Source organism: Amblyraja radiata, chromosome 2 (assembly GCF_010909765.2).
Source record: "Amblyraja radiata isolate CabotCenter1 chromosome 2, sAmbRad1.1.pri, whole genome shotgun sequence".
NCBI classification, from domain to species: Eukaryota; Metazoa; Chordata; class Chondrichthyes; order Rajiformes; family Rajidae; genus Amblyraja; species Amblyraja radiata.
In genome coordinates, this window is record NC_045957.1 from 25,732,073 (window position 1) to 25,744,940 (window position 12,868).

At 44.3% G+C, this 12,868-nt stretch overlaps 1 protein-coding gene across 1 annotated transcript in view; it reads left to right on the top strand.

Moving 5' to 3' along the window:
* The window catches only part of LOC116987597 (sodium channel protein type 4 subunit alpha-like), a 368,780-nt gene that overhangs the window by 17,146 nt on the left and 338,766 nt on the right, over positions 1-12,868 (top strand). Inside the window, exon 2 of the mRNA XM_033043769.1 lies at positions 11,029-11,389. The gene's annotated coding sequence lies outside the window, so the exon portion shown is untranslated. The remainder of the gene's footprint in view (positions 1-11,028; positions 11,390-12,868) is intronic.

A 12,868-nucleotide genomic window follows, 5' to 3' on the forward strand; every position in this document is an offset into this window, starting at 1 on the left:
TTTTTGCACAGCAGTTCCTTGATTTTGTATGGTTTTGATTGGGGGATGGCGCAGGGTAAAGTTCAGAAGGATGAGGGGAGATCTCATTGAAACCTACTGAATTGTGAAAGGCCTGGATAGAGTGCATGTGCAGAGGATGTTTCCACTAATGGGAGAGTCGAGGATCAGAGGCCATAGCCAAGAATAAAAGGACGTACCTTTAGAAAGATGAGGCGGAATTTCTTTAGTCAGAGGGTGGTGAATCTCTGGAAGTCATCACCACAGGCAGCGGGGGAGGCCCCAATTGGATACTTTTAAGGCGAAGATTGATGGATTTTTGATTAGTGCGGGTGTCAGGGGTTATGGGGCGAAGACTGGAGAATGGGATTGAGAGGGACAGATAGATCAGCCATGATTGAATGGCCTGATGGGCCAAACGGCCTCATTCTGCTTCTATTACTTATGAATTTATGAGCAAATTAGAGATGAATAGAAACCACAGTTGCCTGACTAATAGGAAGACGCACGGCAATCGAACAGATAGAAGAAAATTAAAGGCAGTCAGGAAAGCAAATTGGATGCACTTGAGGAGCATTACGGCCACAGATTTTTCACTTGATAGATTATTACTAATGTAATGCCCCCACTTCCCAAATAATGGGAATCGATAGCAATTCTTTCTATACTTTCATATCTCATTTCCTTTGAATCCTTCTTCAGCTCTCCCATGGTCTTGTAGAAATGTTGATATATTATCACACTGAGCCATCAAGAAAATGATTGGAGGGGCAGGTATTTAGTCACCACATAAATATAATTATAATAGGATCCATTTGTTCAAGTATACCATTAGTCACAAAAAAAATCAGTGGGAAAGAGAACTAATAGGATTTGTCAAATTTGCAATGTAATTACTTGAACTTACCTTGATGTTTATGGACTGCATTTGGTCACCCAGGTCGGTTTAGTTTAGTTTAGTTTAGAGATACAGCGTAGAAGCAGGCCCTTCGGCCCACCGAGTCCACACTGACCATTGATCACCCGTTCACACTAGTACTATGTTATCCCACTTTCTCATGCACACCCTACACACCAGGGGCAATTTTACAAAGGGCCAATTAACCGGATTTTGGAGGAAACCAGAACACCCGGAGGAAACACACTCGGTCACAGGGAGAACATGCAGACAGCACCCGAGGTCAGGTTCGAACCCGGGTCTCTGGCGTAGTTTACTACCAACTGCGCCAATGTGTAACTTGGGTTGTAATTTCATGGCACTTACATTTATTGGAATTCAGCTAACTCCATAGTCACTTGTTACTTTAAAACCACTACAAAACTGAGGGTTTCCCATTAAATTAATCAAAGAAACTTTCAGTACTATTTGTGAACTGCTGCTTACAGTCAGTTGTGAGAGTCTATTATAATGATTGGCTTATGAGTGGCTTTAAGTCAGAATATTCTCACAGATTTCTGTGTTGAACAAGTAGGAAGCCTTAAATTCGAAAGTTCCCACGCTAAATAGGTGTTTCCTTTTTTCAATGTTGCCACATTTTAACCCAGTCAAGATTTAGAAATATTTGACCTCATCATTTTTCTCATTCTTATTACTTAGCCATCCATACATTTATGAATGGTAATCCAAAATGGAATGATAGAGAAATAGATTGTATGTTGAGAAATACAATTTAGTTTAGATATAGCGTGGAAACAGTCCCTTCGGCCCGCTGAATCCATGCTGACCATCAGTCACCCGTACAATAGTTCTATGTTATCCCACATTTGCATCCTACATACTAGGGGCAATTTACAGAAGTCAATTAACCTACAAACCTGCGGATCTTTGGAATGTGGGGGGAAACTGGAGAGAACATGTGGTCACAGGGAGAACGTACAAACTCCGCAGAGTTAGGATCGAACCCGAGTCCCTTGCACTGTGAGGCAGCAGCACAACTGCTGCGCCACCGTGCCACCCATGAATAAAGCTTTTTTTACAACATCCCAATGCACTTTGCAGTCAATTAAGTCTTTTTTTGAACAGCCGTCACTGTTGTGATATGGGAATCATAGCAACCAATCTGCACACTGCAGTTCCCACAAGCTAATAAAACCTGGATAACCTGCTTTAATGAAATAGCAATAAGTGTAACTATCATTGTTTACTCTGCTACTTTGCCTTTCTCACTAGTTTCTGAACTGCACTCCCTGTTTCCAAACCTGGACAGCAGACTTCATGCCCCATGCACATAATATCTCATATACACCCACTTCAGCCCAGCCCAGGGCCTCCAAATGTAACTCTGGACTCCTCGCTGTTGTTGCTTCTCTATTCTCCACTCAATACCAGGATCTGTGAACAATAACCCAATCTGCATAACCGGACCTAAGTAATTGGAGATAGAGATAATGAGAAGTTTTCCAATGGTTAGTCAGCATCTGTGGTGAGAGGATCGCTTGGTGCTTCAAGTTGACTACCTTTTCATGTCATTTATACACCTCTGTAAGATCACCCTTAACCTCCTGTGCTCCATGGAATAAAATTCTAGCGCGCCTAATCTTTCCCCATACCTCGGGCCCTCAAGTCTGGCATCATCTTCGTAAAGGGGCTGTCCCACTGCGGCGACCTAATTGGCGAGTTTAGAAGAGTTTAGGAGAGTTTGAAAAAGTGTCATGTTGAAGACCTCCTTCAACTATGTTGAAGACTATCTACAACTACCTACAACTACCTTCGACTACCCTCAATTACCTATGACTAACATGCCGACCCTACTACGCCCTACTTCGACTAAACCCACGAGTAAAAAAATATAGATTTTTTTTTCCATGGCAACCTTTTTTTACTCGCGGGCATTTATCAGCATGTTGAAAAGCTCTCTGTAAAAACCTTGTTCGCACATCTTCTTTAAATTTCCCCCTCACTCACCAAAGCCAATTAACCTACAAATCTGTGCGTCTTTGGAGTGTGGGAGGAAACCAGAGCAGCCGGAGAAATCCCACTCGGTCACACAGAGAACGTACAAACTCAAGGTACAGACAGCATCGCCTATCCTAGTCAGGATCGAACTGTGAATTACTGGGTCTCTGGCAATGTAAGGCAGCAACTCTACTACGGCGCCACTGTGCCGTCCTGTTGTAATTACCTGCCTCTCCCACCTCCTCTGGCAACTCATTCCAGCCACCAACTCTTTGTGTGAGGGACTTACCCCTTAGATCTCGTTTAAACCAAGTCCTCTTGTTTTAGACAACCCAACCATGGAAACAGATGTGTGCCTATTCACCATGATATAATTCTCATCATTCTATGATGTCACCTCTCAGCCTCTTTCACTCTAGGGAAAACAGACCCAGTTTATCCAATCTCCTGGTAATTCAAGCAGTCCAATCCAGGGGTTTGGGCAACAATTGCTTGCCTTGCTAGCAATGGCCAGATCCTGAAATTTAAGTAAAATTTAAGTAAACAAAGTCTGTGTATACTGGATTTGTAATTTAAACTTAGATTTGTAACAAATAATCAATAGGAAGAGGCAGTAACAACATCGAATTTCTGTCATATCTTTAATGCAGATGCACCATAAAAAGCATCCTGTCGTGTTGTTTCACAGGTAGACAAAAATGCTGGAGAAACTCAGCGGGTGAGGCAGCATCTATGGAGCGAAGGAAATAGGCAACGTTTCAGGCCGAAACCCTTCTTCAGAAAATTTACAGAACGCAATCGACCTAAAAACCTGTCTCTGTCTCTGCCTCTGCCTCTGCCTCTGCCTCTGCCTCTGCCTCTGCCTCTGCCTCTGCCTCTGCCTCTGCCTCTGCCTCTGCCTCTGCCTCTGCCTCTGCCTCTGCCTCTGCCTCTGCCTCTGCCTCTGTCTCTGCCTCTGCCTCTGCCTCTGTCTCTGCCTCTGTCTCTGCCTCTGTCTCTGCCCCTGCCTCTGTCTGAAGAAGGGTTTCAGTCCGAAACGTTGCCTATTTCCTTCGCTCCATAGATGCTGCCTCACCCGCTGAGTTTCTCCAGCATTTTTGTCTACCTTCGATTTTCCAGCATCTGCAGTTCCTTCTTAAACTACCTGCCACAGAGGGTAGTCGAGGCCAGTTCATTGGCTATATTTAAGAGGGAGTTAGATGTGGCCCTTGTGGCTAAGGGGATCAGGGGGTATGGAGAGAAGGCAGGTACGGGATACTGAGTTGGATGATCAGCCATGATCATATTGAATGGTGGTGCAGGCTCGAAGGGCCGAATGGCCTACTCCTGCACCTAATTTCTATGTTTCTATGTTTCTATGTTAAACAACGTGTTGTTTTACAGTTTGGTTTGGGAACAGCTCTGCTAGAGACCACTAGAAATCACAGAGAGTTGTAGATGCAGCCCAGTCCATCACACCGACCAGACTGCCCACCATTCAGTCATTCTACACTTCACGCTGCCTCAGGAAAGCAAGCAACATAATCAAGGACCTTTCCCCATTCCTTGGTCAGAAGGTACTGAAGCTTGAAAGTGTGCACCACCAGAATCAGGAACAGCTTCTTCCCCTGTTATCAGGCTTCTGAATGGTTCTCCCATAAGCTGGGATGCTGTCCAATTCATCTCTACCCCATTGCGGACATTGGACTTTGTCAATGGAACCGATGCGCTACAATGCTGACAACTATACTCTGCACTCTGTATCTTCCCCTTTGCTCTACCTATTGTACTGGAGTTTGACGAATGTATTTATGTCTAGCATTATCTGATTTTGATTGGATAGCATGCAAAGCAAAGCTTTTCACTAAACCTTCTTGGTACACGTGACAGGAATAAACCTAAACTTAAATCTAAACTGAGAGGAAAAAGTCCTAATATGGCACACAATACAAGACAGAGAAGCGTGGCGTAATTGGAGCAGGTTTGTCAATTATTTAAAAAGGACAGAGAGAGAGAAAGAGAGAGAGAGAGAAAGTAAGTAAGTAAGTAGGTTTATTGGCCAAGTATTCACATACAAGGAATTTGCCTTGGTGCTCTGCCCACAAGTAACAACATGACATACAGTGACAGTTACGAATGACTCAGAAAACACTAAACGTTAATAATAATAAAACATTTAGAGAGAGAGACAGGCACAGAGAGACAGAGAAAGAGACAGAGAGACATAAAGAGAGACAGAGGGAGAGAGGGAGACAGAGGGAGAGAGAGAGAGAGAGACAGAGGGAGAGAGAGAGACAGAGAGAGAGACAGAGAGAGAGACAGAGGCAGAGGCAGAGGCAGAGACAGAGGCAGAGGCAGAGAGAGAGACACACACAGAGACACACAGAGAGAGACGGAGAGACAGGGAAAGACAGAGAGGGAGAGGAAGAGAGAGAGAGGGAGAGGGAGAGGGAGAGAGAGAGAGAGAGAAGGCTTATTCTCAAGGCAGCTAAAGCCTCATCATTTTGGAGAAATGCCAAATTAATCAGAGCAGTGTTGAATTCTAAAGGAAAGGGAAGCTCAAGAATCAATTGAAGTAAGACAGATGATAAGGTTACAAGAAATGAAGTATAGCAAAATGTTACAAGCTAATTTGCCATGCAGAGTTTGAACAGCACAAATCAAAACATTTATTTCCTGATCCTGAATAGTCACTGATATAAAGGTTTGATGAATTTGAACTTGAAAGACAAATGTAATCCATGAGGATTAAAGTTCAGATTCTCAGTGCAATGCACTTAGAACTAACTCTGTAAATGAGGTTACTATCCTCCCTTTGTGCCAGTGGGAATACACGCCACAGCTCTTGTCTCATTTTGTTTTCAATCCTTCCACAAAGAGCTGAAACAACGAGACGCGGGCAGGAGGTCCATGTTGAAAAGATATTGACAACGTAGGATGCAGAGTAATTTGTGGAGGCACAATCGGATTGCAGATGCCGGAGAAGAACATAGAGCATAGAATGGTACAGCACAGGAAGTGGGCGGCACGGTGGCGCAGCGGTCGGGTTGCTGCCTCACAGCGCCAGAGACCCAGGTTCAATCCTGGCTATGGGTGTTGTCTTTACGGAGCTTGTACATTCTCCCTCTGACTGCGTGGGTTTTCTCCAGGTGCTCCAGGTTCCTCCCACACTCCAAAAACGTACGGGTTTGTAGGCTAATTAGCCTTGGTAAAATTGCAAATCATTCTCAGTGTGTAGGATAGTACATACTGATCACTGGTTGGTGTGGACCTGGTGGGCCGAAGGGCCTGTTTCCGCGCTGTATCTCTAAATTCCAAAGTCAAGTCTAAAGAACAGAGTGTTGGGTACTTGGAACGCTCTGCCAGGGATGGAGGTAGATGCAGATACAATAGTGGTGGTTAATATATATTTGATAGGCACATGGACATACAGGGGATGGAGGGATAAGGGTTATGTGCAGAGTAATTTAATTTGGCATCATATTTGGCTCAGATATTGTGGATCAACAGTCTATTTTGTGCTGTACTGTTCTATGTTTTGCAATGCCCTATATAAATGACGGATCACCTCCTTGTTTCTGTATTCTATTCTTCCTGGAATAACAGATACTATTGTGTTAACTTTCCTATTTACTTGCTGTACCTGCAACCACCATCAGTGTCTATGGGCACTTACTGGCTGTTAATTCCAAACTTAAAAAATGAACTACCCTTTACTTTGAGATGAAAAACATTGGACCCACAACACACAGGAAATGCGGTTTCTTTATTTTCCTTTCACACAATAGACAATAGACAATAGGTGCAGGAGTAGGCCATTCGGCCCTTCGAGCCAGCACCGCCATTCAATGTGATCATGGCTGATCATCCCCAATCAGTACCCCGTTCCTGTCTTCTCCCCATATCCCCTGACTCCGCTATCTTTAAGAGCCCTATCTAGCTCTCTCTTGAAAGCATGCAGAGAACCTGCTTCCACCGCACTCTGAGGCAGAGAATTCCACAGACTCACCACTCTCTGTGAGAAAACATGTTTCCTCGTCTCCGTTATAAATGGCTTACCCCTTATTCTTAAACTGTGGCCCCTGATTCATCACACTTTTGATGCTCTTTTTTTGGTTCAGCTCCGTTGCTAATTCATTGACCATTTCCAAGCCTTTGAGTTCCTCTTCTCTTGTCAATATTACTTTCTCTTCACTTTAATGCTGCCCTTTAACATTGGCCCCCAAGCACCAGCACAGTGCAATAGTCAAAGTGTAGAAACAGCGAACTGCAGATGGTGGTTTGCCCAGGAAAGACACAAAATGCTGGAGTGTCTCAGCAGGTCAGGTACTAGCATCCCCGGAGGACATGGATGGGTGATGTTTCACTTTGGGACCCTTCTTCAGACCCTTTGTCTGAGGAAGGGTCCTGACTCAAAATGTCACCTATTGATGTTCTCCATGGCAGCATAGTGGTGCAGCGGTAGAGTTACTGCCTTTTAGCAGCAGAGGCCTAGGTTCAATCCTGACTACACTGCTGTCTGTTTGGAACTTCTACCTTCCCCCTTGTGACTGCATGGGTTTTTTCCTTTCTTCCAGCTTCGGACGATAGCTAAAATAAAACAATTCCTCCACTTTGATGACCTCGAAAAGATCATCCACACATTTGTCTCCTCCCACCTAGATTACTGCAACTCTCTTTACACTGGCATCAGCCAATCTTCCCTGTCCCGCCTGCAACTGGTCCAAAACGCCGCAGCGAGACTCCTGACGGGCACCCGAAAAAGGGACCACACCGCCCCGATCCTGGCCTCTCTCCACTGGCTCCCTGTGCGGTTCCGTATACCCTCCTCTATGTCTACAAAGCCCTCAATGGGCTTGCCCCCTCCTACATTAAATGTCTTCTCACCCACGACTCCACCTCCAGGCCCCTCAGATCGGCCAACTTGGGGTTGCTGAATATCCCGCGGTCTAGGCATAAGCTTAGGGGCGACCACGCCTTTGCGGTTGCAGCTCCTAGACTGTGGAACAGCATCCCCCTTCCCATCAAAACTGCCCCCTCCATCGACTCCTTTAAGTCAAGACTAAAAACTTATCTATACTCCCAGGCCTTTCCTGATGTCCACTGAGCGAGGGCTATATGTATATATTGTACGTAGTTTGTCTGTTTATACTATTCTTATAACAAATGTAAAGCACTTTGGCCAACGAGAGTTGTTTTTTAAATGTGCTATATAAATAAATGTGACTTGTGACTTGACTTCTCCGGGGCTCGGTTTTCTCCCACACTTGAAAGATGTACAGGTTATTAGGTCGATTGTTTTCTGTAAATTGTAAATAGTTCCTAGTGTGTAGGATGCTGCTTGTGTACGGGATGATCGCTGGTCGGTGCGGACTCAGTGGGCCGAAGAGTCTGTTTCTATGCAGTAAGTCTAAAGATTAAAGGATGCTGCCTGACCCGCTGAGTTACTCCAGGATCGCCACGGTACAATAGTCACTCTGCCTTCGGGCAGCAGCTGTGAGCTTCAGATGATGTTAACGGAATCACGAGGGGCTGAGTTAATGACTCAAAATGTTTTGCAGGCACGCCACCAATTGATCTACATAAACAAGTCATGTAAAGACCAGTTCTTACAATTGTTATTTTGCAACATAGCATTATAATACAATGATATGTGAGATGTCCTGCAGCTAGGATTTGGACCAACCTTTCCATAGACATAGACTTAGATAATGGGAGGCAGAAAAAGGCAATACAGACTGCTTTGTCATGCAATATGATCATGGCTAATCATTCAAATTCCGTGACTGTTACAGCTTTCTCCCAATATTTCTTGATCCCTTTAATCCTTAAAAAAATATCCAACTCCTGCTCAAATATTGGTATTGGTATTGTTAGTTTGTGTCCAAGATGGCTGTCGGAAGGGAGAGTGGTAGCTGGCGCGCTTTAACTGCCGCTGCTCTCTCTTCACATTGTGATTTTGATTTTTTTGTCTTTGGAGCGAATTCTGTGTTTAATTTGTGTATTGGTGATGTCCTTATTATTTATTTTACTCCGACTATATGTTTTTTCTCTCTTGTTAATTTTCTGTAATGTGTCCTTGAGACTTTGAAAGGCGCCCGCAAATAAAATTTATTATTATTATTATTATTGTCATGTCTACCGAGATACAGTGAAAAACTTTGCATGTTGTCTAATCACATGGTACTATAGATGGATACAATCAAGCCATACAAAGTACAATACATCGTAGAGGAAAAAAAACAGCTTGCAGAAGACTGTGGTACAACATTACACTGTTACAGTTAGAGAGAAAGTGTAGATTAATAAAGTGCAAGGGACTACACCCGAGTTTATGGGAAGACCATTCTGTAGTGTGATAACAGCGGGGAAGTAGCTGGTCCTGAATCTGATGGTATGTATTTTCAGGCATTTATGTCATCTGCCTGATGGGAGAGGGGAGAGGAGGTAACAACTGAGGTGAAATTGTCCTTGTTTATGTTGGCTGCTTTCCTGAGGTAGTGTAGATGGTGTGAATGGGGGGGAGGCTGGTTTGTGTGATGGACTGGGCTACATCCTTAACTCTCTGTAATGTCCTGCGTGGTTGGGCAGAGCTGTTACCATTACATTTATTTAATATATTTAAATAGATTAAATATGTTTAATGGTTTTACTTCAATTACTTAATGTGGTAGGTAATTCCTCACATCCAGCCCTCTCTGGGAGAAGAAATTTCTCCTCATCTCTGTCATATATGGTTTCACCTTATTTTTAATCTGTGACCCAGACTCCTTATTCATCAGAAACATATTCCCATATGTAATTTAAGATAATCTCCATGGATTTCCTGGCGACCAGAGATACTTCCAATCTCCTGCACCCATGCAGAACTCATAAGTTCTCTACTAACTTCCACCCTGCACTCAAAATCACATGGACCATCTCTGACATCTCCCTCCCATTTCTTGATCTCACTGTCTCCATCACAGGAGATAGACTATGGACTGACATCTATTACACATCTACTGACTCCCACAGCTATCTAGACTACACTTCTTCCCATCCCGCCTCCTGCAAAGACTCTATCCCCTACTCCCAGTTCCTCCGTCTCCACCACATCTACTCCCAGGATGAGGTGTTCCATATCAGGACATCTGGGATGCCCTCATTCTTTAGGGAAGGGGGGTTGACAGATGAGGCCCATGCACGTGTCTCCTCTGTATCCCGTAGCTCCAGTCTTGCTCCAGCTCGCCCCAGTTGTAACAGGGGCAGAGTCTCCCTTGTCCTCACCTTTAACCCCGTCATCTTCTCGTCCTTCAAATCCGCCTTGGCTGGTGCTGTTGATAATTCAGCCGTACATTAGGTATGTAGTGAGTGAGTAGTGTTTTGCGAGGGTTAACTCCTACATAAAAGGGACCTAAAATTACAGGGAAAATCCAAGGTGCTATTTATCTAGCCAGCTAGTAATAGTGTGCTCACAAGGAACTGCAGATACTAGTTTACGAAAAAAGACACAAAGTACTGGAGTAACTCAGCGGGTGAGGCAGCATCTATGGAGCGAAGGAATAGGTGACGTTTCGGGTCGAGACCCTTCTTCAGAACCCGAAAAGTCACCTCGACCTGAAACGTCACCTATTCCTTCGCTTATAAAGGCCTGACTTTGTTAACAAAGGGATACAAGGATGTGAACAGTGGAACTAGTAGGTGAGGCTAGGGTATTGCAAGGGTTACTTGAAGTTAGAGAAACAACATTCATACTGCTGGGTTGTAAGCTTCCCAAGCAAAATATGAGGTGCTGTTCCTCCTATTTGAGCGTGACCCCTACTCTGACAGCAGAGGAGGCCCAGGACAGAAGATGGGAATGGGAAGGGCGTTAAAATGTTTGGCAACCGGGAGATTGGTAGGTCAAGGTGGACTGAGCGTATGTGTTCAGCGAAACGATCGCCCAGTCTGTGCTTAGTCACACAGATATGTAGGAGTCCATACCAGAACATTAGATACAGTAGATGAGGTTGGAGGAGATGCAAGTGAACCCCTGCCTCACCTGAAAGACTGTTTTTGGTCCCTGTATGCAGTCGAGGGAGGAGGTAAAATCTGAATGCCGTTATTTTTTTTAGATGGCGTATACAATACTTCAAATGGAACAAATGTTACATGTGTTGTGTTGTTTACATTAGGTTCACCTGATGAGGTGCTCACGGTGAAGAACTCTAACTGACCACCGTGGTGTGGGGTTGAAGGTCATTTGGTCATCCGCATTGTCACTTCAGTGCGAAGATGTGCTGACTGGGGAAAGAAATCAGGCGCCAACTCACACAACAAAGACTCGCTTCATCCTTCTTGGATTAGGGTCACAGGGACCTGAAGACACCCGCTGTTGGGGGCTTGGGGCCCAGCTGCCTCACAGTGGCAAGTACCTGACAGGACCATAGAGATGGAATTGCTCTCGTTTGTGCAACTTTTCAGAATTTCTTGAAGACACTGGCTTTGGATTTTGGTCCACAGCAGGAGTTCTTTTTTTGTGATCTCTGTTAAAAGGTAAGGGTTCTGGTCATGTATTGTTTCAGGAGAGTGAGCTTGAATACCTTGCGGGGATGTGATTGCCACCGACGGCTGTGGAGGCCAAGTCATTGTGTATATTTAAAGCGGAGATTAACAGATTCAAAGGTTAAGGGGAGAAGGCAGGAGAATATGGTTGAGAGGGAAAGATAGATCAACCATGATTGAATGGAGGAATAGACTCAATGGGCTGAAAGGCCTAATTCAGCTCCTATGGCTTATGAATATGAAAGGTTCTGTATCTTTGTATTCTTTCAATCTCTCTTACTCCATTACTTCCTAATTTACTTGCCTTTCTTTACTTCCCTGCTCAAACCATTGGCATTGCTTACTTGTAGTTTAGTTAAGAGATACGGCGTGGAAACAGGCCCCTCGGCCCACTGAGTGCGTGCTGACCAACAATCACCCATTCGCACGTTCTATGTTATCCCAGTTTCACATTCACTCCCGACACACTAGGTGCAATTTACAGAAGTGAATTAACCTACAAACATCTACATTAGACCCACTCACCCGCGTTTAACCCATATCCCTCTAAACCTTTCCTACCCATGAACCTGTCCAAACATCTTTTAAATATTATTAAAGTACTCACACAACTACCTCCTGTGGTAACTAGTTCTATACACCCACCACCCTCTGTGTGAAAAAATTGCCCCTCAGGTTCCTATTAAATATTTTCACTCTCACTTTAAACCTATGATCTTTGGTTCTTGATTCCCCTACTCTGGGTAAAAGACTGTATCACTGTATCTTTTTCCCTCATGATCTTTTTCACCTCTATAAGATCACCCCTCATTCCCCTGCGCTCCAAGGAATAAAGTCCAAGCCAGCCCAGCATGTTCCTGTAGCTCAGGCCTTCAGGTTCTGCTCCTCTGTATTCCTCACCAAAGGTATCTCAGCTGGAATAACTTTCAGTGGAGCAGAGGGATTAGGCCTGGGACATGGAATCCCACCAGTGCATAACCTCCCCCAACGTCAGCAACAAGTCATGGCAGTACTCAATGTAACGCCGGCCTTAAATAGCCTGAATAAAGTAGGGTTAATAAGACAAGACCATTCAACTACCCAGGGGACTGATCCATATGCAACTTTGTATGGTCACTCAAGTGAAAACCAATTAGGTTAAGTTGTCTGGAGATGTCACATGAACTGACAACTGTACTTTTAATTGGAAATTAATTGTGTTAAGTGGGGCAGATGAAGGTCAACCCCTTGAAAGCGTTTGAAAGAATCAATTAAACTGAAGTACCAATAGCCGAGATGTGGTTTCCCTGAATGCTGTGTTACAAAATGAAGCTGTATTGTCTCAGGGCTGCTGAGGGCAGTTTCCTCCTTGCTACAACACAGCAGAGGACTTGGCAAAAGGCCCCCTTATCTCTTCACTCATCAAGCTTAAAAGTTCCTGTCACAGTTCACGAATTGAAGAGCTTGGAAAAGCCATCAGTTGACTTTAGT